The sequence below is a fragment of the Oratosquilla oratoria genome, chromosome 16 (assembly GCF_046742065.1).
Source record: "Oratosquilla oratoria isolate Oo_2021 chromosome 16, ASM4674206v1, whole genome shotgun sequence".
Classification (NCBI taxonomy): domain Eukaryota; kingdom Metazoa; phylum Arthropoda; class Malacostraca; order Stomatopoda; family Squillidae; genus Oratosquilla; species Oratosquilla oratoria.
The window spans coordinates 289038-307224 of record NC_134792.1 but is presented as its reverse complement, the minus strand read 5'-3'; the positions used below and the strand labels follow the sequence as shown (position 1 = coordinate 307224).

Genomic DNA, 18187 nt, shown 5'->3' with positions numbered 1-18187 from the left:
TTACTTAGGTATTTATCTAAATGATTCTTAAAGTTTCGAACTGAACTACATTGCACTACCTGTGCAGGAAGTTTATTCCATTCATTAACTACACGGTTGGCAAAGTTGTTTCTACCTACTTCCAAATTGAATCTATTTCCGGACAGTTTGAGACCATTGTTTCTTGTCTGATTCTCATTCAATGTGAAAATTTGGTTACTTTTGATGTTGTCAATTCCCTTTAAAATCTTAAAGACCTGTATCAAGTCACCTCTGAGTCTACGCTTTTTTAGGGAAAACAGATTCATGTGCTTAAGTCGATTTTCGTATGATTTATTTTTGATATTTGGAATCAGTTTTGTGGCTCGCCGTTGTACTTTTTCCAGTCTGTCAATGTCTTTAATGAGATTCGGTGACCATACGGAAACAGCATATTCCAAATGTGGACGAACTAACGATTTATATAGCTTGTTAATGAGTGATGGACTTTTGAAATCAAAAGATCGCGCAATCAATCCCAGAATCTTATTTGCTTTCTCAGAGGCTGAAATACACTGCTTGGATGATTTGAGGTCGTTACTGATAATTGGAGAGATTGGCAAAGACTACCTTGATCAGACTGATCAAATCATCCTTACTCTTGTATGGGGTGCAGTTAGTATCTCATTCAATTGTGCCCCATACAAAATAGTCCATAGGGTTGAGGTCAGGTGAGTTAGGGGGCCACACATCAGGGGCAACGAAGTCAAAGAAATTGTTGGAGAGCCATTTCTGAAATTTCCTAGAGGTGTGACATGGTGCCAAGTTTTGTTGCCACATCTAGGGTCTCCCAGCAGCTACTTCCTCAATCCACAGTTTCACATAGGTCTGTAGGATGTTGATGTACACTTTGTTGCTCACCCTGAGCCCCTGGGGAAAGAAGAATGTGGGCATGACATGGCCCTTGCTGCAGACTAACTCAAACACCATGACAGTTGCAGGAAACTTGGTTTTCATGACTCTTGGCACATCCTTGGGACAGACAGACAACCACCTGTTGTTCTGAGAGCTGTGGGATTGATCCTGGCAGAAATTCTTTTCGTCTGAAGAGAACCAGAGCATGTCATTCTCCAGAGGGTGATTCAGTTTGTTGAGCATCTTCTTGAAGCAGTTCTTCTGCATCTTTGCAGAGAGGAATTGACTCTTACACATCTTGTATGACTTGTATCTGATATCTTCATGCAAACACTTCCTTATGGTGCACTCAGACACTTGTAGCTCTCTGGCAGTGGACCTCATGGATCGGCTGGGGTCTTCATCAACCATGACTTGCAATTGAGTGACAAATTCAGCATCCTTGATGGTGTCCAATTGTTGAGAATGATGTTTCCTCTCAGCAACATCTTCACAATCATAGTCATTAGAAATTAACCCCCTGATGGTCCTGATGAACTGCTCAGTCACTTTTAGTAGTTATGCAGTTGCTGCTGCTGTGTCCAGCAGAGATTAACATAAGTACTACATGCCTTTCCCATAGATGAGGAAATATAAAGCTCTCAATGGACACAGGGTGTTGCTGGGACAAAGTCTCAAGATATACTGATCGGTTGCTTTTGTTTTGAGTGATGTGGTTACCCACATCTTTCCACACTGTATCCCTGAAACAACGAAACAATTACCTACGCACCCTGTATATAATATATTTATATATATATATATGTATATATATGTATTTATGTATGTGCAGACACTCCTCAACTTACGTTTTAGTTACGTTCCAAACGGCTGAACGTAACGTGAAAATGAATGTAAGTTGTTACTGTACGTTCCAGTAATGTATGACCGTTCATACTGTACTATACATCCATAAATTCTATTACCGTATCTTATAAAGCACCCCTAAATCATTAATTGTAAACATAACATTGTAAAATAATAACATTAATTTTAAATAAATTAAATTCAAGCAACATAAAGTGAGATGGTGGAGGAGGGGGAGGAGGCAAGGCAAGGCACGTTCAGTCTGTCGTTTGTGCCATGTAAACAATGGACGCAGCATCATGCGTAAGTATCGTTTGAATGTCTCGTACTGCAGAGAGCGCGCTAAACTCAAAAATTCACTAAAAAAAAAAATCTTACAATTTTCTTTTCTTTTTTTTACACACAGTTCAAACGTAAAATTGAAAAAACGTAAAACGAATGAACGTAAGTAGAGGAGCGTCTGTATATATAATCCATACTGACTGTCCCTATGACTTAGCCTCCAACCCCTTTCCTAACTTTGTTGGTTGAGATCTTGGTTAATAAACATTAAAAAAAAAAAAAATCCCTCACAAAGTTTCAAATCACTTATTGGCAATAGTTGCTTGTTCACACTGCTATCCTTCATTTTTAATGGACCATTCCTCATCTATCACAAAATCCAATCCTGCGAAAGCAGGTGGTCTTCTAGACAGTCCATATCCAGTTGGCTGACATCATGTATACCTCCAACAAAAACCAAAATGAGCAGTGTATGGGTGGGCACTTACAAATTTTGCATTTACATAGAGGCAGGCATGGGTATTGTAAATCTACAAATGTAATGAGGAAAAAAGCAAAACTTTAGCACCTCATCAACCTTGGCCAACTTAGGTTTTTTCATAACTAAGTTCACTTGATGAACCACTTAAACCTTTGGATACAAACTTGTATTTACCTAGTTGTATTATACAGGAAGGGAGCTATGCTCATGGTGACCCATCTTTGTATCTTTCAGCATCAAGTTTATTCTTAAATTCTTGAATAGTGTTTCCGCACACTGTTGCCTTATCTAATTTATTCCAGGTATCCACAACTCTCTGTGGGAAGCTATTCTTTTTCAGATCTCTTCTATAATTATCCTTTTTGAGTTTCTTTTCATGTCCTCTTGTTTTTCTGTTGTCCCACTTTAATAAATTATCTCTGTCTAGGATTTCCATTCCTTTCATGATTCTATGAATAGTAAATAGATCTCTTTCTCTTCTTTGTTCCAGAGTTGGTAGTTCCAATTTGGACAATCTTTGTTCATATGTCAATTTGGAGAGTGATGGTGCCATCTTTGTCATTGCTCATTGTATTCTTTCCAATTTCTTTATATTCTTTTTAGTACTGGGTGTCCATAGTGTTGCAGCTTACTCCAGTTTTGGTCTTATCAGTGTAACTGATATTTTCTTAATCATTTCCTCATCCAAATAGTCAAATGCCACTTTTATTGACCTTAGCAGGTTGAAGGTTTCTCTGACTATTTCATTGATATGTTTGTCCAGTGACATGTCTTTGCTGATTATTACTCCAAGGTCTCTTTCCGAGCTCACTTTTTTTACTTCAACAATTTTATAATTTCTTGATATTCTATTTTTACTTTTTCCAAACTCCATTATACTGCACTTCTTGATGTTAAAGTTCTTTCCACTCTTGAGTCCATTTCCAGATTTTGTCTAGGTCTATCTGTAATAATTCACAATCTTCCTCTTTACTTACTTTCTTTAGCATTTTTGCGTCATCTGGGAAGAAGGTCATATAACATTCCACACCTTCATCCATGTTATTTATATATATGGCAAACATGATTGGAGCCAATACTGAACCTTGCGGGACACCACTTATCATTTCTTTTGTTTCTTGATATTGTAAGTCATGGAAGTACTCATGTTGAACTCTTATATTAATTTATTGGGACACCAGCCCCTAACTTTAATAAATCCAGCTTTCTTGAAATAGGAACCATCTTATACTTTGACTATGATGAAGGGACTGAGGGAGGGTGCTGAACAGTGGCCAAAAATACAATAAACTCATTCACTCAGTACTGGCCACTTAACACCTCATCCACGAGTGCAAGTAGCTAGCCAATGAGCCTAGTGGGAGGAATAAAGGCTGTCACATCACTACAGAGGACAACTGACAATCTTTGCACCCTTTTTAAAGTTTCTTTGTATTGCTATCTTATAGAAAATGTGCTGAAAGATCAGAAAATTCTCTGAATAGAATTACTGTATTTCTTATAAGTACTGTACAAATTATTTTCAAAACACTGGATCCTGAGAGAATGGATTTACTGTACAAAGGTATTATGAATATATATGCTGTACATTATAAAATGAAATGTGCTTACAACTGTGTTGTTTTTAATCCATAGGAAAAGAGGATCAAATTCGGGAAGATCTTTAGGAACAAGCCTTAGCAAAAACATGCAAAGAAAGGGCAGAGGACAGAGACCTAAAGTAGACATAGATGCTGTAATTCCTTCCACTAGCTCTCACAAGCAAAGGGAAGAGGAATCAGTTCAAGTTACTCAAGTTGAAGGTAAGTTCAGTTGGTATATGTTTAAAGTGTTCGAAGTTTTAATTCTTTTTATTATGTGCTTGCCTTTAAGAAACAGATGTAATATAATGTATGTTTTTTAAACTTGTATAATAAAACTATGAATTCTCTTAATCCACATGGTAGGAAAACTAGAATACCACTGTCATGCTCCTTTGTAGTTCACCTACCGTATATGCTCGCGTATTTGTCGCACCAGTGGGTCACACCACTAGTTTGCGGTTGTCAAAGTGGTTTTTTGCAGTTGACCCGCAGATAGGTCACACTATAATCTGGCAATTTACAAGACCCATTCAAACATAAAAATGATCAGATATTTACCTTTATTTCAAAACTTTACTCACAAAATTTTAATATCAGAACACATGTAGATTGTCTGACTGTCACGTGTGCACATAATGCAAACTTACATAAACAATGATTGCGTTTCTAAAACTATAATCGTAAAAAAATTCAGTTACTTAAAAATTTTTATTGTCAACTTGACCAAAAAAATCAATAGAGTTTAACTGTCAACTGGACACTATAGAACAGTAAATAAGAAAATTTCTTTAAGCTGATCTTTCTGCTTTCTCCATCCCCTCACTACCTTTTCTGAAACCCCAAACTCCCTTTCTGCAGATCTGTTTCCATGTTCTTCTGCGTAATCCACCATTTTCAATTTATACCTACTTCATAGTTCTTTCTCTTACCGGTACTCATGATTAGGGTTTGCAGTTTTTAGGCCTAAAATTCCATGTAATCTACCGTAGATCTAACAGTACGGTAGGCCTAATGGAAGCTTATGAAAATAATAATTTTTATTACAAAAATCATAAGTTTATTTAAGTTATGTTACGCTACGAAAACATAATTTGCACACATATCATAGAAATGCAACCATGAGTGAAACAGGTGATGTATGGTAACGTACGGTAAACAAAGGGCCAAGGTCACATTGCTTAGAAACACTATAAAACATATGAAAGAGTTGGAAAAGAGAATATTTTATGATTTTATTGTAATTGATATATGATTTTCTAGCACCATTAGTTCAGTTTAAAGCAGAGAGTCGGTAGGAACCTTTGAAATATATATTTTATGTGTACAAAAGGCTTGAAAAGATTTCCAATGCATATTGTGTGAACACCACAGAAATTCTGTGTCATTGTCACATTGAAATCACCAATTGTTGCAACTTCAGTGACAGAGTAGTGCTGTCCCTCATTAATGCCGAGTGGATAGGTTGCACCCCTGATTTTGGCGAAATATTTAGTTAAAAAAAGTGGAGCCTATTCATGAGTATATACATACATACATATACCAAGTCTTTTTCCCCCTTACAAGGGGGGTAGCCAAAAAGAAAAAGGCATAAAATCATTCCCACCCATTCCATCCCTGAATACACTCCACACCCCTCCACCCTCCCTCTTAACTTAGCACCTCCTGAATGACGGGTCATCCCTGCACCTTGTCCACTGCCCTGGGTCAGAAGCAGTGTCGCAAGACACAGCACATCCACAGCAAGGCTGCTTCATTAAATCGGCGACCCCCCCTCTCCGTCCCCCCATTGCATAAAATGAGAGGACGGGGAGAAATCCCTTCTGGCTGCGTCAAATTTTGCTCACACATACTACCTCACCCCCCATCCACCCGCCCATTCCACCTCATGCAATCACAACATCATCCATATACAACCATTCTCCATTCACCCCTGTCTTCTGTCCTCTCCCGTCCTTCCTCAACAGACATTCCCCTCTTCCCCAAAGCCCCCTTCACCCCATCCATCCACCTCATCCTAGGATGTCCCCTCATGTTCACTCCCTCCACATCTGCCTTCCATACCTCTTTTACTAGTCTTTTTTCACTCATTCTTTCCATGTGTCCAAACCATCCTAATATTCTTTCATCAACCCTATCTCCCAGCTCCTTTTCCACTCCTGTTCTTCTCCTCACCTCCTCATTTCTCACTCTATCTAGCCTAGTAACCCCCATCATACTTATCAGACACCTCATCTCAAACACATTCAAACTCCTTCTCTCTTCTTCTCTTATGTTCCATGTTTCTGCCCCATACAGTGCTGTTGGCACAATCACTACTTCATACAGTCTCCTCTTAGCATCCATTCCCAAATGTCTATTCCTCATTACACTCTTTAATCCACCAAGGCATTTACTCACTTCTCTCAATCTACATTCTACCTCCACTTTCACTCCACCTTTCCCTGCCACATATACAGTATGTATTTTCCCTCCACAAATAACCAAGGTAAGCATTTGGATCGGAATGTATGTGGTGGTAGAATGTATAAGGAGAAAAGGGACATTGGTAGTATATTTGTGATTAATATGGCGTCTGGAGTAGAGTTAAGGGAGAGGACTGGCTGAATTGATATTTGCCTTGTTGTATTTACTTTATTGTCTTGGAGGAGTGAAAAATCATGAGAAATTGGTATTGAATAAACAGGTGATTGTGCCCATGACTGTGAGGCAGAAACTTGGAATTTAAGAGCAGGAGAAAATAGGAGTTTAAATTTGTCTACACAGTATTTCTCCCATGTGTATGGCCCCAGTTACTTAGGAGCTGTGGATTTCCTACAAGAGAGACCTGGGGCAATGATGTGAATGATTGATCGTTGCACTTAACCCCTTCCATACGGTGCCGCACACGTAGGCGTCATGGACTTAGATCTCGGTGGCAGCAGCCAATGCCAGCCGTACGACGTGTCGTAATAATACTCGCATCATAAAATATAGTCACCGCTTATATCGATCGTTCTCTCTTCACCCGTGAATTTTGATAACCATAGAAAATGCGATTACAAAAGAATTAGAAAGAATGTCATTATGGAGGGGCGACTACAATAAATATAATCAAGACGCCGATATGGCAGCCTCGCAAATACACTCGCTCCCCATGACGCCTACGTATGCGGCACCGTATGGAAGGGGTTAATAGATACAAGAAACATGGGTTTTGTACATGTTGAGAGCAGTACATGTGTTCATCAAGTGAATAGATATCTGCAGTGTGGGGAATTGATTCAAAGGTTCTTGTAAGAGGCCAGTAGTTTGAGGTAGACATTTAGGTAGATAGAGGGGTAAGTGGAAAAAGTATTCATTTCATTAGCTGGATGTTTTGAAACAATGGCCAATAGGAAGTGCAGAGTTGCATATTCTCGCTTGCCGTCTGGTGTTTTGTAAATATAGGCTAGGGTGTTGATAGTGCTGATATGACGAAATGTAAACATTTAAGCCACATTCCACTTGTGACATAAGTGCTCGCATAAACAGTATTGCTAGTGACAGTATAACAGTCTTTCTGATTGGAGAAAAGGGTGGAGGAGAGAAATCATTGGTACATGGAGGTAAAGTCACGCCCTTAAAGGGTGGCACTTATTTGTAACATTATAGGTTATTGGATGAATTAAATAGTGATGTCGGAGCAGACTTGGCTTGGTGGATGTACAAGGATTCCAAGTGGGAGTCCCTTGATGTAGCTTTAATAACCAAGTGTAAATAATTGGAAGAAAAGAAGAAAACTATATATCTATTTTAATTCACCCCATCAGGAAACATTACGAACTGGTTATAGAAGATTTGGTGGAAACATACTTAAGAGTTTACATAAAGGTAATTCATTCTTTGCACTGATGCATCTGACATAGGATTAGGAGGAATACTTGCAAGAGAGAAATGGAAATTTGAAACCAATAGCTTACACATCAAGACTTTGTTGTTGTTGTCGTTCCCTAGACTGTCTGTCCGAGCAGTCCCGTCTCCCCAAGGAAGGCCACAGCCGAAACTGGGTTTTCCCACAAATCCTTTATAGAGTGTATGTTGTGTTGTGTGCATGCATGATTGTGTATAATGCAGTCTTCCATTATGTGTTGTATGGTATGGGGTGAAGTGTTACATCCTGGGCAGCTGTTCATAACACGGTCGTCCAGCCTCTTCTGGTAGCTTAGAAGTGCTGGGTGGTGACCGCATCGCAGTCTGGCCAAGTGGACTCTGTCCTTTCGTGGGAGAGAGGATTCAGAAGGGTGGATATCAGGGGGTCTGGCATGCAGCAGTGTGTTGTCTTTCAGTGTGTTAATGGAGCGGTGAGTGATATGATTATGAATATGTTTCCGGAGGCTGGTATTTGGTGGTTGTGGAGGAAGAGAAGAGAGTATCTGTGCGTAATAAAGGTCTTTGGGTGTAGTTTTAATGTTTCTTGGTGTGTGTGGGTGTTCTGCTATGTAGTGTAGCGGGTGTGATGTGTTTGTGGTGGCTGCAGCAAGTGTTTGTGTGCCTCTCATGTCGAGGTGGTCCTTGACTTTAAGGACTTTTGTTTCATGTTGTAAATGGTCTGTAGGTGTTGTATTTGTGCAGCCTGTAATTGTTTTTAGGGCTTTGTTTTGTATGATTTGAAGGGTGTTGTGGTGTGTCTCACTGAGATTAGGAGCCCATGCAGGACTCGCATAATTCATCACTGAGCGTATGCATTGTTTGTATATTGTTATATTAGTTTCTTTGTTTTGTCCAAATGTTGTTCCAGTGATTGACTTAAGTGCGTTAAGTCTAGGTGTGCATTTGTTTTTTATGTTTGTGAGGTGTTGTTTGAAAGACATGGATGTATCGTATGTTACACCAAGAATTTTCGGTGTGTTTGTGTGTGGTATTAGAGTGTTGTTGATGTAGAGATGAGGTATGTATTTGTGTTCTTTTGTCCAGTTGGTGAGAAGTGTTGCTGTAGATTTGGTTGGAGCTATTTTGAGTCTGTTTGTGATGAACCATGTGTTGAGTGTGTCAAGGTAAGGCTGGATTATTTCTGCAGCTTTGTCTGTGTTACGATGTGTGCATGTGATTGTTATGTCGTCTGCGTAGGAAGAGATTTGTATTTCTGAGGTGTCTGGTGTGGGTAAGTCATGCATGTATAGATTAAATAATGTGGGGGATAGAACTGAGCCCTGTGGTACTCCGTTCTTAATGTTTCTGATGTGCGATGATTGGCCATTATATGACACATGAGCATTCCTGCCTGCCAGATAATTGGCCAGCCATCTTTTGGTGTTATTGTGCATGTCTGTGTTATATATTTTATTTGTTAGGTTGTGGCGGGGGATAGCATCAAAAGCTTTACTAATGTCCAATGTTATAAGAAGTGTTCTGTGGTGGGGCCTATCTGAATTGATGCCATCTAAAATTCTTTGTGTGAGGTTTGTCAGAAGAGTGTTTGTGGAGTGTAGTGGCCTAAAACCGTGTTGTGAGTCAGCAAGGGGAATATATGGTGTGACAAGTTTAAGTATTAGGCGTTCAATGACTTTAGAGGGGGTGCAGAGAAGTGTGATTGGGCGGTGCGATGTTGGGATTGTTGGGTCTTTGTTCGGTTTTGGAATGGTGATTATTTTGCCATGCTTCCAGATGTCGGGTATAGTGTTGTGTGAATAGCTGTAGTTTGCAATGTTTGTGAGTGCGTGTATACCTTGTGGTCCAATGTGTTTTAGGTGGATGTTGCTTATGTTATCAGGGCCACAGGCAGATGAGTGCTTGAGATTATGCATTATGAGTTTTGTCTGACTGTCTATGAAGGGTGTATAGTCTGAGTCTGTGGGGAAGTCTTTCTTACGTCGAATGGTGCGTCGGTCGTCAGGGTGAGATGTAAGATGGCTCGTCTGTGCAAAATGACGTATGAGTGCGTTTGCTTGTTGTCTGTTTGAGGGTAGATTATCTGTTGTTGTGATTATTGCTGCGTGAGAGCGTGTAGTGTTAGTGTTGGATAGTGTGATGCTGTTGAGTGTTTTGTACAATTTGCTGGTGTTTGTTTTGTGATCAAGTGTATTGATAAAGTTTTGCCAATTTTGGGTTTTTTGTTCATGTATTTTATTGGCAATCACAGTGTTTAGTGTTTGTATTTGGTCTGCTATGTTTTGAGGGATAGGTGTGGGGGTATCATGTTTAAGTGTGTCACGTTGTCTGATGAGGCCTTGGATTTCTGGTGTGAAGTTGGGGTTGTGTGATTTTCTGTTGCCTCTAGGGATGTATTTCTTGTCTGCGTTTTGTATGATTGTATTAAAAGCGTGCACAGCATTGTTTATGTTTGTGATTGGTGTACTGTTAAGTGTTTCAAAATGTTGTTCTGTCTCTTCAGTAAAGGCTTCCCAGTTAGCTCTCTTGTAATTGGTGTAAGTGTGTCTGTGGCCAGCTGGGGTGCATCTTGTTTTGGTGGTGATGATGATTGGAAGGTGGTCAGAGCCAAGGGCTCCGACCACTCTCCATGATGTTGTTGGGGTTAGGCAGGGGGAGCAAAAGGTGATATCAGGAGAGGAGGGAGTGTAGAGGGCTTGGTATGGGATATGTGTATGATTATGCGTGTTGTTCATGATAGTCAATGAGTCGAATTGAGTCTGTATATCAAGCCCTCTGTCTGTGTCAGGGTTGTCGACATACCAGGCAGACGACTTGGCGTTGAAGTCACCACCCATGATCAGGTTGGGGATTGAGGTTAGTTGGCTAAGTTGAGGTCTGAAGGTGTTTGGAACTGTGGGGGATGATTGGGGGGGAATGTACATGTTAACTATTGTCAGTGTTGAATTGTTGCCTGTGTGGATACGAATGGATTGGGTTTCTGTTGTGTTATCTGTGGTAGGGAGGAGAATTTTGGTTGTGGCACTTGTGTCCACAAAACAGATGGAGTGGTGGATCAGGGTGATGAGTCCACCGCCATTGCCGTCAGTCCGGTCTTGTCTGACGGTGGTGTAATTATGAAATGATGGTGTTTTGTGTGAGTGTCTTAGTTTTGTTTCTTGTAAAATCGCAATGTGTATGTTGTGTTGTTTAACCCCTTCCATACGGTGCCGCACACGTAGGCGTCATGGACTTAGATCTCGGTGGCAGCAACCAATGCCAGCCGTACGACGTGTCGTAATAATACTCGCATCATAAAATATAGTCACCGCTTATATCGATCGTTCTCTCTTCACCCGTGAATTTTGATAACCATAGAAAATGCGATTACAAAAGAATTAGAAAGAATGTCATTATGGAGGGGCGACTACAATAAATATAATCAAGACGCCGATATGGCAGCCTCGCGAATACACTCGCTCCCCATGACGCCTACGTGTGCGGCACCGTATGGAAGGGGTTAAGAAAGTGTTCAAGTTCATGTTTTTTTAGTGTTAATACCGTCAATGTTGTGTTGTAATATGTTGATGTTGTGTGTTTTGTATGTGTTGTATGTTGCCGTTTGGGGTTGAGGTTGGGGTGGTAGTGGGGAAGGTGTAGGATCTGGGTCAGAGGGGGGGAAAGGAGAGATCGGGGACAAAGGAAGGGGAGTACTAATCGGGGGTAAGGGCAAAGGGAAATTGGGAGTGGGTAAGGGTGTTGGCTGTGGTTGGGGAGGTGGGAGTGGGGTTACTGGAGGGCAGGTAGAACATGTCCAAGTGTTTGTGTATTGGTTTGTGTCAGCAAGTGTTGTACAAGTGAGGTGGGCCCAGTTTTTGCACATATTGCACTGAACTGAGCCCTTTGTCTGTCTGCTCGAAGTAATGGGTTTAGAGCATGTTGGGCATGTGTATTTTGTGGTGGGCCCAGGATTGCTCTCTACAACAACAACAACAACAACATCAAGACTTTGTAATAATGCAAGAAGAGACACTTTTCAATACTATTCTAACTCATATTGCATATTGCTAACATCTTTGAAAAGATGATGAAACATTCTCCATTGAAATCTAATGTTCTTAATCAAAGTAGTGAGTTTTGCAAATCTATTTTACATTTCATTTTATCTGTGTTGCAAATTATTTTGGGATATGCTTTACCATTTTGACATGTATGTTATTTACCATTTTTCTGCTTGAATTATTATTGTGCATTTTGGGGGGTTGCTTGTTTCTTTGATATGTATATGTTTGATATGTTTTACTGATACCATTTTACCAGTTTACATAAAGGTAGATTAGCTTCTTATATATGATGATTTCCAAGTATATACTAGCAAGCTCTGTAAGAGGGTAGTAGAAATAATTGGTCAGGTCAACCAAGGGTAGCTGCTGAGTCCTGTAAGAGGCTGGTAGTTTGAGGTAGATATTTAGGTAGATAGAGGGGTAGGTGGAAAAAGTATTCACTTTATTACCTGGATGTTTTGAAACAATGGCCAATAGGAAGTGCAGAGTTGCATATTCTTGTTGTCTGGTGTTTTATAAACATAGGCTAGGGTGTCGATAGAGTGCTGATATGACGAAATGTAAACATTTAAGCCACGTTCCACTTGCAACATAAGTGCTTGCATAAACAGTATTGCTTGAGACAGCGTAACAGTCTTTCTGATTGGAGAAAAGGGTGGAGGAGAGAAATTATTGGTACACGGAGGTAAAGTCACGCCCTTAAAGGGTGGCACTTATTTGTAACGTTCAAAGTTATTGGATGAATTAAATAGTGACGTCGGAGCTTAGTGGATGTACAAGGATCCCAAGTGGGAGTCCCTTGGTGTAGTTTTAATAACCAAGTGTAAATAATTGGAAGAAAAGAAGAAACCAATATCTCCGTTTTTAATTCACCCCATCAAGAAACATTACGAACTGGTTATAGAAGATTTGGTGGAAACATACTTAAGAGTTTACATTAAGGTAGATTAGCTTCTTATATATGATGATTTCCAAGTATATACTAGTGAGCCCTGAAAGAGGGTAGTAGAAATAATTGGTCAGGACAACCAAGGGTAGCTGCTGAGCCCTGTAAGAGGCTGGTAGTTTGAGGTAGACATTTAGGTATATAGAGGGGTAGGTGGAAAAAGTATTCATTTTATTACCTGGATGTTTTGAAACAGTGGCCAATAGGAAGTGCAGAGTTGCATATTCTTGCTGTCTGGTGTTTTGTAAACATAGGCTAGGGTGTCGATAGAGTGCTGATATGACGAAATGTAAACATTTAAGCCACATTCCACTTGCAACATAAATGCTTGCATAAACAGTATTGCTTGAGACAGTGTAACAATTTTTCCAATTGGAGAAAAGTGTGGAGGAGGAGAGAAATTATTGGTGCATGGAGGTAAAGTCATGCCCTTAAAGGGTGGCACTTATTTGTAACATTCAAAGTTGTTGGATGAATTAAATAGTGATGTTGGAGCAGACATGGCTTGGTGGATGTGCAAGGATCCCAAGTGGGAGTCCCTTGGTGTAGCTTTAATAACCAAGTGTAAATAATTGGAAGAAAAGAAGAAAACAATATCCCTATTTTAATTCACCCCATCAGGAAACATTATGAACTGGTTATAGAAGATTTGGTGGAAACATACTTAAGAGTTTACATAAAGGTAGATTAGCTTCTTATATATGATGATTTCCAAGTATATACTAGCGAGCCCTGAAAGAGGGTAGTAGAAATAATTGGTCGGGACGACCAAGGGTAGCTGCCGAGTCCTGTAAGAGGCTGGTAGTTTGAGGTAGGCATTTAGGTCCTTGAGTCCTTAGTTTGATTTTCATTGGCCTATAGTTTTTTCTTTAGAGTTTGTACCCATCCTATGCATGTTGTCGATATCCTTCTCCAATTTTTTACCCTCATCCTGAACCACTTTCAGTATTTCCTTCACAATTTCTTGCTCTTCTTTTTCTCTTTGGTATTTGTGCACATTATGTTTTTCTTTGATACTGTAAACCACAATGCACTTCTTTTTATACACTGTCTCTCTCACCCAGTTTTCCTTTTCTTTGATTAATTGCTGTTTGCATTTTCTTCTACCTGCTGTTGTACTATTTCTTTGAAAGAGATTTTTTGATTTTCACATTCCTGTTTCCACTGATTTTTGTTATTTCAATAAGGTCTGTCTCTTTGATTGATTCTCCCATCTTTTTGGTCACTGCTTGTAATTGTTACTTTTATGCATGGGGGACGGAGAGGGCTGTCGCCGATTTAATTAATTGGCCTTGCTGTGGATGTGCTGTGTCTTGTGACACTGCTTCTGACCCAGGGCAGTGGACAAGGTGCAGGGATGACCCGTCATCCAGGAGGTGCTAAGATAAGAGGGAGGGTGGAGGGATGTGGAGTGTATTCAGGGATGGAATGGGTGGGAATGATTTTATGCCTTTTCCTTTTTGGCTACCTCCCTTGTAAGGGGGAAAAAGCCTTGGTATATGTACAGGTAGTCGTCGACTTACGACCGAGTTCGGTTCCGACAGACAGGTTGTAAGTCGATCTGGACGCAAGTCGGTCTTTATATATATATATATATATATATATATAAATATATATATATATATATATAAACAGAATATATAAAACTAAAAATTTTTTTTGTTACTGTATATATATATTGTATATTATATTTAGCATACTGAAATAATCTTAGCATCTTTGAACTGTTGTATAGTATTAACCTTTTTATAATTTTATCTGATTTTCTTTGGGAAACGTAGCCTAGGCCTAAGCATACTGAATAAAATCCTATCATCTTTAACCTATGACATCTAATACTGTATGAGTATTTTCTAACCTTTTTATTATTTTACCATCAGACTTTCTTTAAGAAACGTATGCATACTGAATAAAATCTTATTATCTTTGAGCTACGTTGTTTAATATTCATTAACTTTTTTATCATTTTCGTTAGGAAACGTAGCCTAGGCCTACGCATACTGAATAAAGTCCTGTCATCTTTGACCTACAAATTCTTTTTTGTTGGTTACATTAAAATCATTGCAAGGCAAAATTAGGAATTTTTTAAATTTCAAAACCCATTCTTTTCGTTTACGTACTGTACTGAACATATTGTTATCGACAACAGACTAGGCATAAACAAAGTTTACTGTTACATTCTATTAATTGCAAAACATATAAAAATACAAAATGCAAGGCAAAATTAGGAAAATCTTTATTTCAAAACACATTATTTCCGTTTACATACTGTACCGAACATACTGTTATCGACAAACTAGCCTAGGCATAAAAGAAAAAAAAAATTATTGTTACATTTTATTAATTGCAAAACATATAAAAATACAAAATGCGATGCAAAATTAGGAAACATTTTACTTCAAACAAAAATTTGAAAGAATATTTAGCTGGCTGGGATGCTGACGCTGTCAGCAGCCTGCCAAAACTATCATGCTAGCGTCTCGCGGCGTGTGAAGTAATTGTTCTGCGCTGCCAGGCATAACATTGCAATTCTATTACTCTATTCAATTTTAGATATTATTGCACTATCTCGTGGTCGTAAAGTCGATCAGTCATAAGTCGCATAGGTCGTAAGTCGACGACTACCTGTATGTATGTATGCTTGTAATTGTTCTTTGACCTCTTTCTTTGTTTTTGTTTCTATCCTCATTTTCCTTTTTTTCATTTTTTCTTTTAATCTTTTAATCATACTTAGTTCATGTTTTAGATAATTTAATTCTCTGATTAACTCGCCGTTGGTTGTGCATAAGTTTGACATCACTAATTGCAAAGCTCTATGGGCTAATTTTAAATCATTTCATCTACCAAGTCGTTGATGTCTCGATTCCTTAGTGTCCTACTAATCCTAGTTTCTCTTTCTGTGTCCATAATTTTTGCTATTGCTCCCCTTTCCCTCTGAAATCCTGAAAAAACTTTATCATACCTCTGAGTCATCTTTGGAGTGATGTTTATACATGTTCTCTTAGGGATTACTCCCAGTGGTGACTCCACTCAACTCATGTCTAATTCTCTCTTTGTTGGTTTATTGATTCTTTTTTCTCCTTTACTTTCCTCCATTTTGTGCTAAAACTATACTTATTCAAGTACTGGATTAGATACCTTAACCGGTCACTTGAGAACACAATGCTACATCCCAAAAAACAACAAGGCGTTTTTCCTGAATCCAACAACAAAGCGCTAAGTCGGAGCTCAATCACTGGCCCTCCTTCCTCTTCAACGATGAAGTAGTGTGTATAAACAGATGAATACAAGTCTCAGTTTTAGCAGAATATATACAATTTGAGGGTGAAACCTTTAATGAATGTACTGCATTTAGCTCAGTAGAACTTTTTCAAGTGTTTGAAAAAGTTCCAGTGCATGAAACATTGTGTATTCAATAAGGGCTTCTTTCACAAAGTGTGTTTACTTTGCCAAAAATGTCAGCTGTTACTGTTTTCAGACAGCCAGTTTTTTTCTCATGAATCAGTGGCACATCCTAAGGACCATTGTTGGCATTAGTTGTTCTTATTTAGTTAAGTATTATATTTTAGAAAAAGAAATTAAGCATAGTAATATATCTGTGGTTTTTAAAAGATGTTAAGATATCAAACATTTGCTTTCAGTGAGTATGTCAGTGATGGAACAGCCACAGCAGATTTGGCACTTCAATTCTTCACATGTTCAACAGTTACCAGATGGCACTGGCACCATCACAGTACCAACTTCCAAAGGTAAGAAGGAGGTCAAGGTGCCAGTGTTGCCCCAGGGGTCAAGCAACTTGATGGTGGTAGCAACAGCAGACCCTTGCAACCCAGGAGAACACCTATATCATGTGTATTTTGTCTCTCCCATGGTAGACAATCAAAATGTGACTATAACACATTCTTGAAGAAATTTCCATCATATCTCTGTATCAAAGTCCTAAATATGCTGTTTGCTTGTGATATTGCATTATATATTTTTCAGTCCCAAGGTTGTGGTAATCTGTTTATATCTTTAGAGTTTTATTTTGATGATGGTAATATATTTTTTGTTGGATACAATTCAAGATAACAGACTCATTTCTTGGAAAAAATCTTTATAGGTGAAATGTGTTCAATTAAATTTTGCTAATTAGTATTGACCTAATTGTAGTGTACAGGAAAAGAACAACACTTGTTGGGTCCCATCTTCTACTCTTCAGTACATCATACCTAATCTCAAAAGGAGAGAGGACAGAGGAAGTGGATAGTTTTAATATTTAAGGTTGCATGTAGCAGGAAATGGAGGAGTGGGGGTGGAGGTGAATTGTAGTGTGAATGAAGTAAATAGATGCCTTAGAGGAATGAAAAGTGTCATGAGAAATAGGTATCTGGAAATAGAGAATGTGTGAAAGATTGACAGATCGGGGTGGTGCATGCCTTGGCTGGCTATCTCCCATTTGGTATATAGATAGATGGATAACATTTTGTTTGTAGTGGGCTGGTGGATGATTCTTCTGTACTGCAGCTGTGTATTTTTTGGGGAGGTTCCAGGCTTCCATCACCTCAATGTCACTACTTGAAGGGGCCATTCCTTGACACATTAGTTATGTGATTATTTGAATACTGTGATTCAAAGAAGGACCCAGTGGTCAAATTAAATCACCAACCTCTCTCAATGAACAAAAACCCTAAAATACTTGGCTTTACATTTGACACAAAAGACCTTGAAATTAAGACAACTAAGAAATTTAATATACACAGAACAGTTACTGGCATGGAATTTGCACAACAGAAAGAAATACTCATCACCAGAGGCATGTTACTGCTGGACAGGTACTGTGTTACCTAAAAATCTGGTGTACATTTCCATCAGTGCATTACCAATTTTAATTTCCTGAGAGCGGTCTGCATTACTGCATATTTACCCAGTTGTATTTTACAGGAAGAGATCTATGCTCATAGTGACTCGCTTTTGTATCTTTCATCATCCACTCTGATCTTAAATTCTTGTATAGATTTTGCACTCTGTTTCCTCATTCAATTTGGTCCAGATATCCACCACTGTGTATTTGTATATATATATATATATATATATATATATATATATATATATATATATATCGCTTGTTTGCGAAAACGTCGTCATAACTCAAAAAACTGAATTTTTGAGTTATCTATACAGACATATTCATCTTCAAACACGGATTTTTTTGGTAACAGTGTCATATCTGTAGCTCAAAAATTGACCGCAAGGGAGTGCTAAATGTCCCAACGACATAACCTTACATGTTCCAACTTGTTCCAAC

At 38.8% G+C, this 18187-nt stretch overlaps 1 pseudogene; it reads left to right on the top strand.

Annotated features, from left to right (window-relative positions):
- The window catches only part of LOC143033804 (uncharacterized), a 43494-nt pseudogene extending 25518 nt beyond the window's left edge, over window positions 1–17976 (top strand).
- The last annotated feature ends 211 nt before the right edge of the window (window positions 17977–18187 follow it).